Source organism: Gastrolobium bilobum, unplaced genomic scaffold, assembly GCF_033153095.1.
Source record: "Gastrolobium bilobum isolate Gb01-03AN ecotype WA unplaced genomic scaffold, APGP_CSIRO_Gbil_v1 utg18566, whole genome shotgun sequence".
Classification (NCBI taxonomy): domain Eukaryota; kingdom Viridiplantae; phylum Streptophyta; class Magnoliopsida; order Fabales; family Fabaceae; genus Gastrolobium; species Gastrolobium bilobum.
Genome location: NW_026899779.1, coordinates 607,547 through 629,988, shown reverse-complemented (window position 1 = coordinate 629,988; position 22,442 = coordinate 607,547). Strand labels below are relative to the sequence as shown.

The following is a 22,442-nucleotide window of genomic DNA, read 5'->3' as shown; positions in this document are numbered from 1 at the left end:
ATCTACATATACAAGCATCTAACTCTAACTGAATAATATCTCACTCTTTGTAAGGGAATCTATATTCATTGAATGACACATATTTTGAAATGAAGATTTTATTGTCAGGACTCAAGCAAGTGTATCCCCTATGATTTGGTGAATAGCCCAGAAAAATACATTCTCTTGATCTAAACTCTAACTTATGTTTGTTATACGGTCTGAGGAAAGGAAAACATGCACAACCAAAGGTCCTTAGGAAGTTATAGTCAGGAGGCTGCTTGAAGAGCTTAGAGTAAGGATTCTCAAAGTGTATAGCAGCTGATGGGAGTCTATTAATGATGTAACTGGCAATGGTAAAGGCATAATCCCAATATTGCATTGGGAGTGATGACTGTGATAGGAGAGCTAAGCCAGTTTCCACTACATGACGATGTTTCCTTTCAACCACTCTATTTTGGTGAGATGTGTGGGGACAGGTGACTCTATGAGCTATGCCATGTGATTTGAGGTACGAGGAAAAGACACGAAACTCACCACCCCAGTCAGTTTGAAGTGCTTTCAGGGGTAGTTGAAATTGATTAGTTATCATTGCATGAAACTGTTTGAAAATACCAATGGCATCAGATTTCTGTTTGATAGGATAAAGCCATGTATATCTAGTCTGAGCATCAACAAATGAAATGTAGTATGTGTTACCAAGAGTTGATTTTAGTGGTGAGGGTCCCCATAAGTCACTGTACACAAGGCTGAAGGGTTCATTATATTCTGTAATAGAGGCTGAAGAGTGTTGTCTATGTGATTTTGCACAAGAACAAGAAGAACAAAACTCTGTCATTTTATTACTAGCATGTATATTACAAGATTTCAGAATACTTTTAAGAGCATCTAGGTGTGGGTCCCCCAAACGACAGTGCCACAGAGAGTACAAGGAATTAGAAGAAATACACATTTTATTCCTAGTATCTAAGGCAGTATTGGAATTTTCAACAAGATTGACAGAGTTGCTTGAAAGATATGTACTGGAACAACTGGTATTTGTCTGAGAGGTTGGATTTTTGTAGAGCTTCAGATCTGGGAAGTGATATAGACCATCAGTGCCAACAGCACCTTGAAGCAAGATCTTATGGGAATCCTGGCATTTTACAAAACAGACATCAGAATGGAATTCAAAGAAGACAGAGTTATCCTTGGCAAATTTGCTAACACTGATAAGATTTTGGTAATCGAAGGAACCAAAAGTAAATTTTTAAGGTGTAGGTATGTGTTTGAATGAAGAGGAGATATGAAAGATGAAGATCCAATGGCTGTTACAGGCAAACCTTGACCATTCTCAATCAGTATTTGATCTGAACCACTGAGGTGTTGACCTTGTACAATATTCTGAGGTGATGCAGTAACATGACTTGATGCACCAGAATCCGGAACCCACTCAAGAAGTGAAGCAGCATTTGATGCAGATGGCAGAGAAGGTTGCATTGTCATATAGGCTTGTCCTTGGTTCTGAGGTCTATTGTAGTGAAAGGATCTGACAGGATGAGACTGTTGCTGAAGAAAGAATTGAGGATAAGAAGTATTTTGTGGTGGAGGTAGATTTGGAGTAAAGTTTTCTTCGAACCTATGCCAACAGTCCTTCACATCGTGCCCATACTTGTAGCAAAGTTGGCAATGCACATTAGATATATTTCCTCTACCTCTACCTCTGTTAAACCTCATGTGAGATCTTCCTCTTCCTCTATTTTGGCCATTTGAGGTGTTAAACTGTTTGAAATGTTGTTCCTCTGTTCTGCTCTGTTTTCTGAACTCTGAACAGTGTCATCTTCTTCATCAGATCCAGTCTTCTGAGGTGTCTGAACACGCTGGGTTAAGTTTATTGAGGCTCCTTCTGCGAGTAGCTGCTCATTCTGCTTGATAAGAAGTTGTTCATAAGCCATTAGCTCTACTCCTAGATCTGCAACGGAGTAAGCATTTTCTCTACCATGTATCATCATCACGAAGGAGTTGTAGTCTGAGGACAGTCCTTCGAGTACGGTTTCAGTATGCTGTTCAACAAAAACTGGACTTCTAATTGATTTGAGTGAATCACAGATTGTTTTGATTCTTGCAATATATTCCTTCGCTGTTTTTGCACCTTTCTTCATCGTCTTTAGCTCAGATCTGAGTTGTCTGGCTCGTGACTTCATTACACCATGGAATAGCTTGTGTATGTTGTTCCATGCCTCAAAGGAATGTTTAACTGGAAGAATATCATTTACCACTGGTTCAGAGATGGTAGATAGCTGTTACAATATTAGATATGATATGATTAGATTTGATTAGATATGATTGGATTCTGTCTTATCCGTAAATAGTCTGACTGTATTCTGACTGTATTAGGATTAGGTTTGGGCCTTACACTTAAGCCCATTAGGGTCTCTATATATTGTAACTCCTTGACACAGATCAATACACAACGTATTCTTTTACATTTAACTTGGTATCAAAGCCTCGCCGCCCCCCACTATCTCTTGTGGCGTTTCTTAGCACAAGTAGGCTGGGCCTGTTGCATTGTCCACTCTTCAAGCCCAATAGGCTATCGTGTGAGGGGGCGTGTTGAGATATATAGTCCCACATTGGTTGTATGTTGAGATATATAGTCCCACATTGGTTGTATGTGCAACTAATGTGGAGTTTATAAGGCTTTGGGCACTCCCACCCTTTGAGCTAGCTTTTGGGGTGGTGTATCCCAAGGTTCTTTACATGGTATCAAAGCTCTTTCGTTCTAGGAACCCTCGCTTCCGCTCAGAAACCTTTTTTTTTTTTTTTTTTGCTTTAAAAACCTAAGCCCACTGCTTAGGAGTCCTCTTTCTTGCCGTGCGTCCTTCCGGCAAGCCTTCTAGGGCTGTAAACAGCCTCTGAGTGTTTTTTTCCAAACGCGTCAGCACCTCCGACGGCCACCGGAACCACCGCCCGCCGTCAGAATCACTGTTCAGGCAACCGGAGACTTTTTCCGGCGACTTTTCCGACCAAACTTCACGCGATCAATACCCTTTCTTCCCGGCGACCAGGTCTGTGGTGGTCCGGTCAGCAACGCATCTCCCACGCGCCACCTGTCTTCACTGCGCGTGGGCTTCACGCGCCACCTTCTGCCGGCGCGTGAGCACTATTCCGGCGGCTTTTTCCGGCCGGTCTTGGACAGAGAAGCTCGCCTTCTCCTCCCCTTTCTGGATCTGTGATTGTTTCTCTGTGGGTCTGACCTTAGACGCGTGGTTCTTCTTGATTGGAGATCGTTTGCCTTCGTTTACGGCTTTTATATTTTATCTTTAAATGGCAGCAGCATCTCCTGATCTCTCGGAGGTTAACTCTCCTTCTATTGTTGCAAATATAGCTCAGTCAGACAAAGCATCATTTGGTTCATGTTCGGACTGTGCTGCACTCCAAACCCCTCTCAGGAAGGCTTCTCCTCAGTCTCAGCCTTATACTGGTAATCCCGTTGCTTGTGTTTCTCATTCTACATCACTTGGCACTTGGGACCTTGTTTCTGCTCCTCCAGAGAAGTCTATAGTTGGTTGTCGCTGGGTTTTTACTGTGAAAGTTGGACCTGATGGCCATATTGATTGTCTCAAGGCACGTTTAGTTGCCAAGGGTTTTACTCAAATCTTTGGCCTTGATAGTAGCGATACATTTTCTCCGGTCGCTAAGATGGCGTCAGTCCGCCTCTTTCTTGCCCTTGCTGCTGTTCGTCACTGGCCACTCCTTCAACTTGACATCAAAAATGCCTTTCTTCATGGTGATTTACAAGAAGAAGTTTACATGGAGCAACCACCTGGTTTTGTTGCTCAGGGGGAGTCTGGAAAGGTGTGTCGTCTTCGGAAATCCTTATATGGTCTCAAGTAGTCTTCTCGAGCATGGTTCAGTCGTTTCAGTTCTGCTGTTCAGGCATTTGGCTTAATCCACAGTAAAGTTGACCATTCTGTGTTTTATAGGATTACATCTCCTGATAAGTGTATCTATTTGTTAGTCTATGTTGACGACATCATTCTCACCAGAAGTGATCAAGACGGAATTCGTCAGTTAAAACAACATTTGTTTAGTACATTTCAAACAAAGGACCTTGGGAAGCTGCGTTACTTCTTGGGAATTGAGGTGGCGCAATCAATACAGGGCATTTCTATCTGTCAAAGGAAATATGCCTTGGATATCCTAGAAGAAACTGGTATGTTGGGGAGTAAACCGGTTGATACACCTATGGATCCTAATGTCAAGTTATTACCCGGACAGGGGGAGCCGTTATCTGATCCTGGACGTTATCGGAGGCTAATTGGGAAGCTCAATTATCTTACTGTGACTAGGCCAGATATTTCTTTCGCTGTCAGTACGGCCAGTCAGTTCCTTGATTCCCCTTGTGATTCACATTGGGATGCTACTGTGAGGATCCTCCGATACATCAAAGGAGCACCAGGAAAAGGTTTGTTGTATTCGGATCAGGGAAATACAGAAATTTGTGGTTACTCAGATGCCGATTGGGCAGGATCACCCTCGGACAAACGCTCTACTTCTGGTTATTGTGTCTTCTTCGGAGGAAACTTAATCTCATGGAAAAGCAAGAAACAACCTGTTGTTTCCCGATCTAGTGCAGAAGCTGAGTATCGTGCAATGGCAAATACTACCTGTGAGTTGATCTGGTTAAAGCAGTTGATTCAGGAGCTTCATCTTTGTGAACAGAAACAACCCTTGACACTCATCTGTGATAATCAAGCTGCGCTACATATATCCTCTAATCCTGTTTTTCATGAGAGGACCAAACATATAGAGATTGATTGTCACTTCATTCGGGAAAAGATTCAGTCAGGAGAAATCAAGACAGCTTTTGTCAACTCGTCTAATCAACTAGCAGATGTTTTCACTAAAGCTCTTAGAGGTCCTCGGGTTGAATACATTTGTAACAAGCTTGGTGCTCATAATATATACGCACCAGCTTGAGGGGGAGTGTTAGAATATTAGATATGATATGATTAGATTTGATTAGATATGATTGGATTCTGTCTTATCCGTAAATAGTCTGACTGTATTCTGACTGTATTAGGATTAGGTTTGGATTAGGTTTGGGCCTTACACTTAAGCCCATTAGGGTCTCTATATATTGTAACTCCTTGACACAGATCAATACACAACGTATTCTTTTACATTTAACTATAGCAACCAGGTCAAGAGCATTTGATCTTGCATCAACCAGTCAGTATAGGCTGAACTGAGATTGTTATTCTCTCGATCTTCATATGAGTTGAACTTCAAAGGTATCTTTGGATTCACCAGAAATCGTTGCAGTTGGTGAGAGGTGATGATTGGATCTATGATCTGATTCCAAAATAGGTAGTTATCTTCGGATAATCTTGCAGAGACTTGAAAGTTAAAAAGTGTAGACGGATTTTTGAGTTCCATCGTAGATCTAGAAGCGGATTCTCCAGATCTGTTTACTGGAGTTGCATTTGGAGTTGCACTTGTGTCAGAGTTGGATGCGGAAGACATGTTTGAAGGCTCTTGATACCATATTAGAGTTTCTGTATTGAAGGAGAACGAAAGAAACTGAAGAACAGTGAGAGATAGAAATGAGAGAGAATGAGCTGAAAGTACATTTTGTATTTTTAATCAGTAAAATGAATTCATCGTACAAGATATAACTAGGACTCTATATATAGAGCCCAATGCTAACCCAAAGGTGAGTCAGCAGAACTAACTAACTGTGTAAACAGATCTAACAAACAGTAACAACCCCAACAACTATGACAGCTAATACACAGCTAATATAGGAAGTATAATCAGCTACAGCTGATACATGAAAGCTAAGTTACAACTACAAAGAGTGAGATATTATTATAACACTAATAACTCTCAACATGGAGACCAAGATTTCATCACGCCCAACAGGGAGACCAAGTTTCATCACGCCCAACAGGGAGCCCAGCATTTAATCACGCCCAACAGGAAGCCAGCTCTTCCGCCCTCCCAACATGAAGATCAACACATCTGCCCTCCCAACAGGAAGACCAGCTCTTCCGCCCTCCCAACTGGAAGACCAACATTCATCAACATACTAAAAGCTAGCCAACCAACATTTGCAGGCCAAGTGCCCAATGACACTCACATGGTCAGGTTTCAGTTTCAGCTATAACATGACGTCGTATACATGATTCTTTTTGTTCATTTTATATCTCTCATTTGATTATAAATCCATTTGAGCTGCCTAATAATCAACGGACACAAAGTCCGCTTGCAAAGTTTCTACCCTCACACTATCAAGGCGTTACCTACACCCACCGTCCAAAGAAGACCCCACGTGAATGAATCAAAAGCAAATCTCAAAAGCAATTACAGGCGGGACCAAACAAACAATTCAATAAAGCCAAAGACCCCATGTACCATTTCTACCAGCTATTATTGGGGACCACAAAGACATTCGAGCGAAGACAATACATGTTGAAAGAGACAACACCTGACGTCGTTCAATATTTACAAAACCAATTCAAAAGCAACATGCCTCGTGAAGTGTGCCATGAAATTGCCTTAGCATTTCAACTTTTGTCTCGTCAAATGGGAACCATGTGAACTCTTGTTTTGAAGGTCGTGCAGCCTAACAAAAATGAAAGTGGCCATGGGAGACAAATCAAATAGGTACAAGTCACTTGTTGATTATACTCTGGATATTCGGACAGAAGATCAAATATCTACACGCCAAAGTGTCCATTAAGACTCACATTATCAGAAGATCAAATATCTTACGCCCGGTAATTATTTGCGAAGGCCGAGATGGTTCTCATGCTCAGTAATTATTTATGAAGACCGATCGGTGTACTCAATCGGCTGAAATTATTTTATAACAGGAAGGTCGGCATTCATCAACAAACATATTCAAAGCTATATAACCAACACTTGTATGCCAAGTGCCCAACGACGCTCACATGGTCAGGTTTTATTTCAGTAATAACATCTATTGACTAGCATATACATGTTTCTCTTCTATGGCATCTTTATAAATTTCATATGAGTATAAATTCCATATGAATTGCTTAAACAATCTACGAAGGCCAGGACGGTTCTCACCCCTGGTATACTATGAAGGTCGGGACGGTTCTCACTCCCGGTAATTACGAAGGCCGGGTCGGTTCTCATCCCCGGTATACTATGAAGGCCGGGACGGTTCTCACCCCTGGTACACTATGAAGGCCGGGACGGTTCTCACCCCCGGTATACTATGAAGGCCGGGACGGTTCTCACCCCTGGTAATTAAGAAGGTCGGGACGGTTATCACCCCCGGTACACTATGAAGGCCGGGATGGTTCTCACTGCCGATACACTATGAAGGCCGGGATGGTTCTCACCCTCGGTTAATAAAGTCCGAGATAATGGCAGGCGCCTGGCCAACGCCCCACCTAGGCACATTTTTATCGTCATTCATACACTACTATACTAGTTGTTGCAGGATTTAAATTGGAGCAACCGGACGTCAAAGACCCAAGTCACTGGGCATTATTTACTATACGTTCATATCTCCGTGCTTTGTTGTCAAAGAAAGAAACATACATATTTATCATCTATAAAGACTCTCAGTCTCTTTCTCTCTTAGAACACATTCTCTTCTCGAGAAGCTTTCATCCGCTACATTATTTGTCATCAGCAAGTTTTATTTCCGAAGAACAGACTCTCTCTCTTAGAACAATTATCCTCTCCAGAAGATCTCATCTACAACATTATTTTATCAGACGGTCAAGATATCTTTATTTCAGTTATTAAACATGATCATGGAGCAACATATCTGAGCAACTAGACATCAAAGACCCAAGTCACTGGGCATTATTTATCATACATTCATATCGCCGAGTTTTATTGCTGAAGAACGGAGCATACATATATATCATCAGGATCTTCAAGCTTTCATCTACAACATTATTTGATTATTATCAGACGCTCAAGGCATCTTTATTGCAGCTGTTTAAATCTACAGGATACTTGATTCAACATGGGCTTGCCAGCTTATTCTTACAATTAAATTATTATTACTTCAACAACATTTGAAGACCTTCCTCAATAACAAGACGCATCTTCGAAGACAACAAGTTCAGCACAATTGCAAGCCATAATAGAAGATTCTCTTGAAGTACTCAAACATTGCCAATCAGACAATTCATACTCGACGACAACAAATAAACAACTCACGAAGGCCGACGCAATACTGATCGGTTAAATTATATCCTGTTTCGAACACTACACACTACGGGTATCCGCCCTAAGATGCCATATATCTTGGCACCATGCTCCGCAAGCTACCAAGCTGGGGGGCTCCTGTTCCGGAGACTATTTACTTAGGCCCACCAGATGGGCCCAATCGCTTAAAGCCCATATCTAGAACCTTCTAGAGGGCACCCATGGCAAGCCATAGAGGCTCACCACTGGGACATTCCCCTTCCTCCACAGCTTCTCCTGTACATTGACATAAGTAGCATGTCTTGTCTAAGGACAAGACATGGCTTAGGACAGCAGAGGGAGGACAACCGGTCTTCCCCAAAAGATGACTCTCCTCTCTAAATACTCCCCTCACGCATAGAGGGAGGAGGACCTTCTTCTTCCCCACTCCTCTCATATGCTGTCATACACACACACACTCCCCCTTGAGCACATACATGGGAAGCTCCACTAGTGCCTTGGTCTCTACCATGACTACTATGGACACCCCTATATCAACATACTTCACCCTCCATGGGAGACATTTATGTACCACTATTAGTACATTAGCGCCGTCTGTGTGAAACCATAAAATCTGATTCCCACCTTTCTGCTACAAAGCTGAGAAGGCAAAAAATCCTTTCTCTCCCGGTTTAACAATGCACAATCCTCGATTATCTCCCCCCAAAGGCATTCCTGCATAATGTTCGTCATTTACTCAACAAGAAAGTTTAGATACTGGCCTTCACCGGAGCGTTCAAACCCAGACCAGCAAGAGTTACTGAAGACAGAGATTTGAGAACCAGAACAGAACAAGGAAATTGCAAACATGCCCAAAAATAAGACTACTGGCGCTCACACACCTTATTTGGCGTTCACGCACCCTCTCTAGCGCCCACACTTTTCATTCATACACCAACTAGAGGCACATGAAGAAAAGCCACCATCGGCCTCAGCTTCCCAACCGGTCAGCAGAATAACGACTAGAAATCCCCCTCATACCAGTTACACTGACCAGGAATCTATGACCTGAACCATCATCACAGTTTCTCTCTCTCCATGAAGCTTGCCGACCTAAACTCGTTCGGGCCGACCATAAATGTGCTTTATGACAGTCACCAGTCGCCCATCACCGGTCGCCAACCCCAACCACATCGGTCGCCAGCCACGGCCCCGCGGCGGCCATTGCCAACCACAAGGGTTAACCATAAGCTGTCCGATCGGTCACCAAACTCGACAGTAGGGTCTCGAGATTTATGGTCATCACGAAGAACAGGTGCTTGGCCTTGAAGATTTCAGATTTAGAAGACCCCTATAGTTGAAATATGCAACGACTACATCTTAGTAACTATCTCCTGGTGGGACCCAGCACCCAAGTTCAAAAGTCTAATTCATAAAAATGAAGCGGTGCTGTCGTGCTGAGAGTAAGTCCACAAGCAAATTGCTTCATAAACCACGTGAGTTTCAGTTTGGAGAACGTGAAGACCAAAGCACAATTAACAATTTAAAAGTAAACCATGCAGTGGTCCCATCTTCAATCTTATCGTTACCATCTTTTCTTAAATGTCAAGGACTTTCCTGGCGGACCCCTCACATGCATCAACGTATGGTAAGATTTTCCCAACTCATATATACCTCGGCTATCACAATATTTGGTGCAGTGAATAACTTTAAATTCAAAGTACCGAGCAAAGGTGTACATCACGTAATACATAACGTGCCAGAGTACACAAAGCTAACTCAAGCTTCGAAATCTGTGCAAAAACTATTAACATTTGCAGTGCACAATACAGATGATGTGCTAAGCTTCACTTCAGTTTGATTATTTTATATATATATATATATATATATATCAACTTGTGCTTTCGTTTTATATATATATATATATATATATATATATATATATGTATATCAATTCATTGAAACACTCGACCTGCACCTTTACTTTCGTTGTTTTCTAAACATACGCTTTCGTTGCTTTCGAAATACTTTACCTGCACTTTTGCTTTCGTTGTTTTCGAAACATAATATATATATATATATATAAATATATATATATCTTATGCTTTCAAAACAGAATATATGCTTTGGTTGCTTTTTTTTGCAGAGCTTCTGACATCTTTGGATTGAAAGATCATCACTAATTAACGTTCAAAGAAAGAATAGACCGAACCCCATGAACCCGTGACTTTCCCTTTCAATTCTGTGATGCGCAATCAAGTGGAGCCAATCGCCCAAAAGGAAATAATAACTAAGCAGAAGTCAACCGACCAAGAAGATAGCAACCGCCAATGTAGATATCAACTGCCCAAGAAGAAGGCAGTCGCCAAACATAACAGCCACAGGTGCACAGTTCAAGTCGCCAAACATACCAGTCGCCTCACTACCGGTCACCAACAAGTTGGTCGCCCCATCACCTGCCACCAACAAACCGATTGCCCCATTACTGGATATCTGACCATAATCATAGCAAAGCGCCTATCTGTACAAGCATACAAAGAAACCGGTTTGTACAATTAGACAGAGAACAAGCTGATTAGCCATTTCCCCAAGCACACAAAGCAGCACATCTACAGCCGCCCTTGGCCTCACCCACACCGCCAACCATCGGCCGCCAAGATAGCCACTGCCAGCCAGTGACCGCCCAAAGGAGCCATCAGTCGCCTACCACAACGGCCGCCCTCGGCCTCACCCATATCACCAGCAATCAGTATCGACTCATATGAAATTTATATCCAACATGGCTCAGCTTGGAACCCATCACAAACAAATCAGAATCCAATTAAGAAACTACACTCAGTTTATCGATGGGCACAATCGCCTAGAAACCACACTCGCCGAGCATCAAGTCATCGCCAACGGCAGCCCCTCGCCGGTCATCGCCAACCACACCGTCAGTAAATCGCCCAAATAAGACCTAACCCGGAATAAAAATTGGACTGCCCAAAATATCAACCGCCAAACGAGAAAAGTGTTTCAAAGATCGCCCAAGTCTTCCGTGAAATCCACCGCCAAAAGGATGGCGACCGCCAGCCACCTCACCGCCCAAAGCAGCCAACCGCTCATGGGGGTGAGATCACTGATCTCGCACTGTTGGTGAAGGACCGAGTCATGGAGGTAAGATCCATTCATCGCTGATAGCCTCCCCTGTGATAGTTTTGCTTGAAGCGGTGCAAGAATTTGAGTCCCAAATGGCCCTTGTGCTAAAACTGTTGGCGGCTCAAAAAATAAGAAAATCAATCGCGCGACCCACACGTGCTAAGAAATTTGCTCACTTTTCTTCAACCTAAAGCTGCCATAACAACTCCCGTAGAAGTTGAATTAATGAATTTGAATTCATTAAACCGTGGGGCCTGTGAGCATGGCTTTTTTATTTACTTGGAGCTCGTGAAGTTTTGGAAAGCCTAGCAATTTGACAATTCAACTTCAAGCAATTTGCCCGTGAATTGATAAGGTGGCGGGCCCATCTAGGAAAGCATAAAAAGAATGCTAATTTATTAGCATGTGTGTAGTCACTGCACATGAAAATCATCTAAACGAATTTCGAAATTTGTGATCAAAATACTTTTTCACACTTGCTCTAAAGATAGTACTTTTCTTCAAAGGTATATTTCTAGTCACCCACGTGAACATTAAGTTGTCCAACAGGAAGACCAGCATTTCAGCTCTCCTTACATGGAGACCAAGCTTTCCATCACTTGTATGCCAAGTGCCCAACGACGCTCACATGGTCAGGTTTTATTTCAGCAATAACATCTATTCACTAGCATATACATGTTTCTCTTCTACCGTATCTTTATAAATTTCATATGAGCATAAATTTCATATGAATTGCTTAAACAATCTAAGAAGGCCAGGACGATTCTCACCCCTGGTATACTATGAAGGTCGGGACGGTTCTCACCCACGGTATACTATGAAGGCTGGGACGGTTCTCACCCCCGGTAATTACGAAGGCCGGGTCGGTTCTCATCCCCAGTATACTATGAAGGCTGGGACGGTTCTCACCCCCGGTAATTAAGAAGGTCGGGACGGTTCTCACCCCTGGTACACTATGAAGGCTGGGACGGTTCTCACCCCCGGTAATTAAGAAGGTCGGGACGGTTCTCACCCCTGGTACACTATGAAGGCCAGGACGGTTCTCACCCCCGGTATACTATGAAGGCCGGGATGGTTCTCACTCCCGATACACTATGAAGGCCGGGATGGTTCTCACCCTCGGTTAATAAAGTCCGAGATAATGGCCGGCGCCTGGCCAACGCCCCACCTAGGCACATTTTTATCGTCATTCATACACTACTATACTAGTTGTTGCAGGATTTATATTGGAGCAACCGGACGTCAAAGACCCAAGTCACTGGGCATTATTTACTATACGTTCATATCGCCGTGCTTTGTTGTCAAAGAAAGAAACATACATATTTATCATCTATAAAGACTCTCAGTCTCTTTCTCTCTTAGAACACATTCTCTTCTCGAGAAGCTTTCATCCGCTACATTATTTGTCATCAGCAAGTTTTATTTCCGAAGAACGAACTCTCTCTCTTGGAACAATTATCCTCTCCAGAAGATCTCATCTACAACATTATTTTATCAGACGGTCACGATATCTTTATTTCAGTTATTAAACATGATCATGGAGCAACATATCTGAGCAACTAGACATCAAAGACCCAAGTCTCTAGGCATTATTTATCATACATTCATATCGCCGAGTTTTATTGCTGAAGAACGGAGCATACATATATATCATCAGGATCTTCAAGCTTTCATCTACAACATTATTTGATTATTATCAGACGCTCAAGGCATCTTTATTGCAGCTGTTTAAATCTACAGGATACTTGATTCAACATGGGCTTGCCAACTTATTCTTACAATTAAATTATTATTACTTCAACAATATTTGAAGACCTTCCTCAATAACAAGACGCATCTTCGAAGACAACAAGTTCAGCACAATTGCAAGCCATAATAGAAGATTCTCTTGAAGTACTCAAACATTGCCAATCAGAAAACTCATACTCGACGACAACAAATAAACAACTCATGAAGGCCGACGTATTACTGATCGGTTAAATTATATCATGTTTCGAACACTACACACTACGGGTATCCGCCCTAAGATGCCATATTTATTGGTACCATGCTCCGCAAGCTACCAAGCTGGGGGGCTCCTGTTTTGGATACTATTTACTTAGACCCACCAGATGGGCCCAATCGCTTAAAGCCCATATCTAGAACCTTCTAGAGGGCACCCATGGCAAGCCATAGCGGCTCACCACTGGGACATTCCCCTTCCTCCAAAGCTTCTCCTGTACACTGACATGAGTAGCATGTCTTGTCTAAGGACAAGACATGGCTTAGGACAGCATAGGGAGGACCAACGGTCTTCCCCAAAAGAGGACTCTCCTCTCTAAATACTCCCTTCACGCATGGAGGGAGGAGGACCTTCTTCTTCCCCACTCCTCTCATATGCTGTCATACACAAGCACACACACTCCCCCTTGAGCACATACATGGGAAGCTCCACTAGTGCCTTGGTCTCTACCATGACTACTATGGACACCCCTATATCAACATACTTCACCCTCCAAGGGAGACATTTATGTACCACTATCAGTACATTGGCGCCGTCTGTGTGAAACCATAAAATCTGATTCCCACCTTTCTGCTACAAAGTTGAGAAGGCAAAAACTCCTTTCTCTCCCGGTTTAACAATCCACAATCCTCGATTATCTCCCCCCAAAGGCATTCCTGCATAATGCTCGTCATTTCCTTAGCAAGAAAGTTTAGATACTGGCCTTCACCGGAGCGTTCAAACGCAGATCATCAAGAGTTACTGAAGACAAAGATTTGAGAACCAGAACAGAGCAAGGAAATTGCAAACATGCCCAAAAATAAGACTACAGGCGCTCACACACCTTATTTGGCGTTCACGCACCCTCTCTAGCGCCCACACTTTTCATTCATTCACCAACTAGAGGCACATGAAGAAAATCCACCATCGGCCTCAGCTTCCCAATCGGTCAGCAGAATACCGACTAGAAATCCCCCTCATACCGGTTACACTGACTAGGAATCTATGACCTGAACCATCATCACACTTTCTCTCTCTCCATGAATCTTGCCGACCTAAACTCGTTCGCGCCGACCAGAAATGTGCTTTATGCCAATCACCTGTCGCCTATCACCGGTCGCCAACCGCGACCACACCGGTCGCCAGCCACAGCCCCCCGGCGGCCATTGCCAACCACAAGGGTTAACCATAAGTTGTTCGATCGGTCACCAAACTCGACAGTAGGGTCTCGAGATTTATGGTCATCACGAAGAACAAGTGCTTGGCCTTGAAGATTTCAGATTTAGAAGACCTCTATAATTGAAAAATGCAACAACAACATCTTAGTAACTATCTCCTGGGGGGACCGAGCATCCAAGTTCAAAAGTCTAATTCATAAAAATGAAGCGGTGCTGTCGTGCTGAGAGTAAGTCCACAAGCAAATTGCTTCATAAACCACGTGAGTTTCAGTTTGGAGGTCGTGAAGACCAAAATACAATTAACAATTTAAAAGTAAAGCATGCAGTGGTCCCATCTTCAATCTTATCGTTACCATCTTTTCTTAAATGTCAAGGACTTTCCTGGCGGACCCCTCACATGCATCAACGTATGGTAAGATTTTTCCAACTCATATATACCTCGGCTATCACAATATTTGGTGCAGTGAATAACTTTAAATTCAAAGTACCGAGCAAAGGTGTACATCACGTAATACATAACGTGCCAAAGTGCACAAAGCTAACTCAAGCTTCGAAATATGTGCAAAAACTATTAACATTTGCAGTGCACAATACGGATGATGTGATAAGCTTCACTTCAATTTGATTATTTTATATATATATATATATATCAACTTGTGCTTTCGTTATATATATATATATATATATATATATATATATATATATATATATATATATATATATATCATTATATATGTATATCAAATCAATGAAAAACTCGGCCTGCACCTTTACTTTCGTTGTTTTCTAAACATAAGCTTTCGTTGCTTTCGAAATACTTTACCTGCACTATTGGTTGCTTTAGTATATATGCTTTCAAAACAGAATATATACTTTGGTTGCTTTAGTATGCAGAGCTTCTGACATCTTTGGATTGAAAGATCATCACTAATTAACGTTCAAAGAAAGAATAGACCGAACCCCATGAACCCGTGACTTTCCCTTTCAATTCTGTGATGCGCAATCAAGTGGAGCCAATCTCCCAAAAGGAAATAATAACTAACCAGAAGTCAACCGACCAAGAAGATAGCAACCGCCAATGAAGATATCAACTGCCCAAGAAGAAGGCAGTCGCCAAACATAACAGCCACAGGTTCACAGTTCAGGTCGCCAAACATACCAGTCGCCTCACTACCGGTCACCAACAAGTTGGTCGCCCCATCACCTGCCACCAACAAACCGGTTGCCCCATTACCAGATATCTGACCATAATCATAGCAAAGCGCCTATCTGTACAAGCATACAAAGCAACCGGTTTGTACGATTAGACAGAGAATAAGCTGATTAGCCATTTCCCCAAGCACACAAAGCAGCACATCTACAGCCGCCCTTGGCCTCACCCACACCGCCAACCATCGGCCGCCAAGATAGCCACCGCCAGCCAGTGACCGCCCAAAGGAGCCATCAGTTGCCTACCACAATGGCAGCCCTCGGCCTAACCCATATCACCAGCCATCAGTATCGACTCATATGGAATTTATATCCAACATGGCTCAACATGGAACCCATCACAAACAAATCAGAATCCAATTAAGAAACTACACTCAGTTTACCGATGGGCAATATCGCCCAGAAACCACACTCGCCGAGCATCAAGTCATCGCCAACGGCAGCCCCTCGCCAGTCATCGCCAACCACACCGTCAGTACATCGCCCAAATAAGACCTAACTCAGAGTAAAATTTGGACCGCCTAAAATATCAACCGCCAAACAAGAAAAATGCTTCAAAGATCGCCCAAGTCTTCCGTGAAATCCACCGCCAAAAGGCTGGCGACCGCCAGCCACCTACCGCCCAAGAAGATCTCACCGCCCAAAGCAGCCAACCGCCCATGGGGGTGAGATCACTGATCTCGCGCTGTTGGTGAAGGACCGAGTCATGGAGGTAAGATCCACTCATCGCTGATAGCCTCCACTATGATAGTTTTGCTTGAAGCGGTGCAAGAATTTGAGTCCCAAATGGCCCTTTTGCTAAAACTGTTGGCGGCTCAAAAAATAAGAAAATCAATCGCGGGACCCACACGTGCTAAGAAATTTGCTCACTTTTCTTCCACCTAAAGCTGCCATAACAACTCCCGTAGAAGTTGAATTAATGAATTTGAATTCATTAAACCGTGGGGCCTGTGAGCATGGCTTTTTTATTTACTTGGAGCTCGTGAAGTTTTGGAAAGCCTAGCAATTTGACAATTCAACTTCAAGCAATTTGCACGTGAATTGATAAGGTGGCGGGCCCATCTAGGTAAGCATAAAAAGAATGCTAATTTATTAGCATGTGTGTAGTCACTGCACATGAAAATCATCTAAACGAATTTCGAAATTTGTGATCAAAATACTTTTTCACACTTGCTCTAAAGATAGTACTTTTCTTCAAAGGTATATTTCTAGTCACCCACGTGAACATTAAGTTGTCCAACAGGAAGACCAGCATTTCAGCTCTCCTTACATGGAGACCAAGCTTTCCATCACGCCCAACAGGGAGGCCAGCATTTCATCACGCCCAACAGGGAGGCCAGCTTTTCATCACTCCCAACATGGAGACCAAGATTTCATCACGCCCAACAGGGAGACCAAGTTTCATCACTCCCAACAGGGAGCCCAACATTTAATCACGCCCAACAGGAAGCCAGCTCTTCCGCCCTCCCAACATGAAGATCAACACATCTGCCCTCCCAACAGGAAGACCAGCTCTTCCGCCCTCCCAACTGGAAGACCAACATTCATCAACATACTAAAAGCTAGCCAACCAATACTTGCAGGCCAAGTGCCCAATGACACTCACATGGTCAGATTTCAGTTTCAGCTATAACATGACGTCGTATACATGATTCTTTTTGTTCATTTTATTTGTTTCATTTGATTATAAATTCATTTGAGCTGCCTAAAAATCAACGGACACAAAGTCCGCTTGCAAAGTTTCTACCCTCACACTATCAAGGCGTTACCTACACCCACCGTCCAAAGAAGACCCCGCGTGAATGAATCAAAAGCAAATCTCAAAGGAAATTACAGGCGGGACCCAACAAACAATTCAATAAAGCCAAAGACCCCATGTACCATTTCTACCAGCTATTATTGGGAACCACAAAGACATTCGAGCGAAGACAATACATGTTGAAAGAGACAACACCTGACGCCGTTCAATATTTACAAAACCAATTCAAAAGCAACATGCCTCGTGAAGTGTGCCATGAAATTGCCATAGCATTTCAACTTTTGTCTCGTCAAATGGGAACCACGTGAACTCTTGCTTTGAAGGTCGTGCAGCCTAACAAAAATGAAAGTGGCCATGGGAGACAAATCAAATAGGTACAAGTCACTTGTTGATTATACTCTGGATATCCGGACAGAAGATCAAATATCTACACGCCAAAGTGTCCATTAAGACTCACATTATCAGGACGGGATGGTTCTCACTCCCGGTAATTATTTATGAAGGACGGGACGACTCTCTCGCCCGGTATTTATTTACGAAGGCCGAGACGGCTCTCACGCTCGACATTTATTTACGAAGGCCGGGATGGTTCTCACCCTCGGTAATTAATTATGAAGGCCGGGTGGATTCTCACCCCTGGTAATTAATTATTTGTGAAGGCCGGGATGGTTTTCACCGCCGGTAATTATTTATGAAGGCCGGGATGGTTCTCACGCCCGATAATTAATTAATTGTGAGGGCCGGGATGGTTCTCACCACCGGTAATTATTTACGAAGGCTGGGATGGTTCTCACCCCCGATAATTAATTATTTGTGAAGGTCGGGATGATTTTCACCACCGGTAATTATTTATGAAGGCCGGGATGGTTCTCACGCCCGGTAATTAATTAATTGTGAAGGTCGGGATGGTTCTTACCACCGGTAATTAGTTACAAAGGCTGGGATGGTTCTCACCCCCGGTAATTAATTATTTGTGATGGTCGTGATGGTTTTCACCCCCGGTAACTAATTATGAAGGTCGGGAGGGCACTCACCCCCGATAATTAATTGTGAAAGCCGGGATGGTTCTCATCTCCGGTATTGATCATATTATTTGTGAAGGCCGGGATGGTTCTCTTGCCTGGTAATTATTTGTGAAGGCCGGGACGGTTCTCACGCCCGATAATTATTTGCGAAGGCCGAGATGGTTCTCACGCTCTGTAATTATTTATGAAGACCGATCGGTGTACTCAATCGGCTGAAATTATTTTATAACAGGAAGGTCGGCATTCATCAACAAACATATTCAAAGCTATACAACCAACACTTGTATGCCAAGTGCCCAACAACGCTCACATGGTTAGGTTTTATTTCAGCAATAACATCTATTCACTAGCATATACATGTTTCTCTTCGAAGACAACAAGTTCAGCACAATTGCAAGCCATAATAGAAGATTCTCTTGAAGTACTCAAACATTGCCAATCAGACAATTCATACTCGACGACAACAAATAAATAACTCATGAAGGCCGACGTATTACTGATCGGTTAAATTATATCCTGTTTCGAACACTACACACTACGAGTATCCGCCCTAAGATGCCATATATCTTGCACCATGCTGCGCAAGCTACCAAGCTGGGGGCTCCTATTCCGGATACTATTTACTTAGACCCACCAGATGGGCCCAAGCGCTTAAAGCTCATGTCTAGAACCTTCTAGAGGGCACCCATGGCAAGCCATAGAGGCTCACCACTGGGACATTCCCCTTCCTCCACAGCTTCTCCTGTACACTGACATGAGTAGCATGTCTTGTCTAAGGACAAGACATGGCTTAGGACAGCAGAGGGAGGACCAACGGTCTTCCCCAAAAGAGGATTCTCCTCTCTAAATACTCCCCTCACGCATGGAGGGAGGAGGACCTTCTTCTTCCCCACTCCTCTCATATGCTGTCACACACACACACACACTCCCCCTTGAGCACATACATGGGAAGCTCCATTAGTGCCTTGGTCTCTACCATGACTACTATGGACACCCCTATATCAACATACTTCACCCTCCATGGGAGACATTTATGTACCACTATCAGTATATTGGCGTCGTCTGTGGGAAACCATAAAATCTGATTCCCACCTTTCTGCTACAAAGCTGAGAAGGCAAAAACTCCTTTCTCTCCCGGTTTAACAATCCACAATCCTCGATTATCTCCCCCCAAAGGCATTTCTGAATAATGCTCGTTATTTACTCAACAAGAAAGTTTAGATACTGGCCTTCACCGGAGCGTTCAAACCCAGACCAGCAAGAGTTACTGAAGACAAAGATTTGAGAACCAGAACAGAACAAGGAAATTGCAAACATGCCCAAAAATAAGACTACTGGCGCTCACACACCTTATTTGGCGTTCACGCACCCTTTCTAGCGCCCACACTTTTCATTCATACACCAACTAGAGGCACATGAAGAAAAGCCACCATCGGCCTCAGCTTCCCAACCGGTCAGCAGAATACCGACTAGAAAGCCCCCTCAAACCGGTTACACTGACCAGGAATCTATGACCTGAACCATCATACCACTTTCTCTCTCTCCATGAAGCTTGCCGAGCTAAACTCGTTCGCGCCGACCAGAAATGTGCTTTATGCCAGTCACCATCACCGGTCGCCAACCCTGACCACACCGGTCGCCAGCCACAGCCCCTTGACGGCCATTGCCAACCACAAGGGTTAACCATAAGCTGTCTGATCGGTCACCAAACTCGACAGTAGGGTCTCGAGATTTATGGTCATCACGAAGAACAGGTTCTTGGCCTTGAAGATTTCAGATTTAGAAGACCCCTATAGTTGAGAAATGCAACGACTACATCTTAGTAACTATCTCCTGGTGGGACCCAGCACCCAAGTTCAAAAGTCTAATTCATAAAAATGAAGCGGTGATGTCGTGCTGAGAGTAAGTCCACAAGCAAATTGCTTTATAAACCACGTGAGTTTCAGTTTGGAGATCGTGAAGACCAAAGCACAATTAACAATTTAAAAGTAAACCATGCAGTGGTCCCATCTTCAATCTTATCGTTACCATCTTTTCTTAAATGTCAAGGACTTTCCTGGCGGACCCCTCACATGCATCAACGTATGGTAAGATTTTTCCAACTCATATATACCTCGGCTATCACAATATTTGGTGCAGTGAATAACTTTGAATTCAAAGTACCGAGCAAAGGTGTACATCACGTAATACATAACGTGCCAAAGAGCACAAAGCTAACTCAAGCTTCGAAATCTGTGCAAAAACTATTAACATTTGCAGTGCACAATACGGATGATGTGATAAGCTTCACTTCAGTTTGATTATTTTATATATATATATATATATATATATCATTATATATGTATATCAATTCAATGAAAAACTCGGCCTGCACCTTTACTTTCGTTGTTTTCTAAATATACGCTTCCGTTGCTTTCGAAATACTTTACCTGCACTTTTGCTTTCGTTGCTTTCGAAACATAATGTATATATATATATTATGCTTTCAAAACAGAATATATGCTTTGGTTGCTTTAGTATGCAGAGCTTCTGACATCTTTGGATTGAAAGATCATCACTAATTAACGTTCAAAGAAAGAATAGACTGAACCCCATGAACCCGTGACTTTCCCTTTCAGTTCTGTGATGCGCAATCAAGTGGAGCCAATCGCCCAAAAGGAAATAATAACTAACCAGAAGTCAACCGACCAAGGAGATAGCAACCGCCAATGTAGATATCAACTTCCCAAGAAGAAGGCAGTCGCCAAACATAACAGCCACAGGTGCACAGTTCAGGTCGCCAAACATATCAGTCGCCTCACTACCGGTCACCAACAAGTTGGTCGCCCCATCACCTGCCACCAACAAACCGGTTGCCCCATTACTGGATATCTGACCATAGTCATAGCAAAGCGCCTATCTGTACAAGCATACAAAGAAACCGGTTTGTACGATTAGACATAGAACAAGTTGATTAGCCATTTCCCCAAGCACACAAAGCAGCACATCTACAGCCGCCCTTGGCCTCACCCACACCGCCAACCATCGGCCGCCAAGATAGCCACCGCTTGCCAGTGACCGCCCAAAGGAGCCATCAGTCGCCTACCACAACGGCCGCCCTCGGCCTCACCCATATCACCAGCCATCAGTATCGACTCATGGAATTTATATCTAACATGGCTCAACTTGGAACCCATCACAAACAAATCAGAATCCAATTAAGAAACTACACTCAGTTTACCGATGGGCACAATCGCCCAGAAACCACACTCGTCGAGCATCAAGTCATCGCCAACGGCAGCCCCTCGCCGGTCATCGCCAACCACACCGTCAGTACATCGCCCAAATAAGACCTAACCCGGAATAAAAGTTGGACCGCCCAAAATATCAACCGCCAAACAAGAAAAGTGCTTCAAAGATCGCCCAAGTCTTCTGTGAAATCCACCGCCAAAAGGATGGCGACCGCCAGCCACCTACCGCCCAAAGCAGCCAACTGCCCATGGGGGTGAGATCACTGATCTCGCGCTGTTGGTGAAGGACCGAGTCATGGAGGTAAGATCCACTCATCGTTGATAGCCTCCTCTGTGATAGTTTTGCTTGAAGCGGTGCAAAAATTTAAGCCCCAAATGGCCCTTGTGCTAAAACTGTTGGCGGCTCAAAAAATAAGAAAATCAATCGCGGGACCCACACGTGCTAAGAAATTTGCTCACTTTTCTTCAACCTAAAGCTGCCATAACAACTCCCGTAGAAGTTGAATTAATGAATTTGAATTCATTAAACCGTGGGGCCTGTGAGCATGGCTTTTTTATTTACTTGGAGCTCGTGAAGTTTTGGAAAGCCTAGCAATTTGACAATTCAACTTCAAGCAATTTGCCCGTGAATTGATAAGGTGGCGGGCCCATCTAGGAAAGCATAAAAAGAATGCTAATTTATAAGCATGTGCGTAGTCACTGCACATGAAAATCATCTAAACGAATTTCGAAATTTGTGATCAAAATACTTTTTCACACTTGCTCTAAAGATAGTACTTTTCT

General features: G+C 43.3%; 1 pseudogene; it reads left to right on the top strand.

Annotated features, from left to right (window-relative positions):
- LOC133293411 (eukaryotic peptide chain release factor subunit 1-3-like) overlaps positions 1 to 22,442 on the top strand; it is a 49,262-nt pseudogene that overhangs the window by 18,798 nt on the left and 8,022 nt on the right.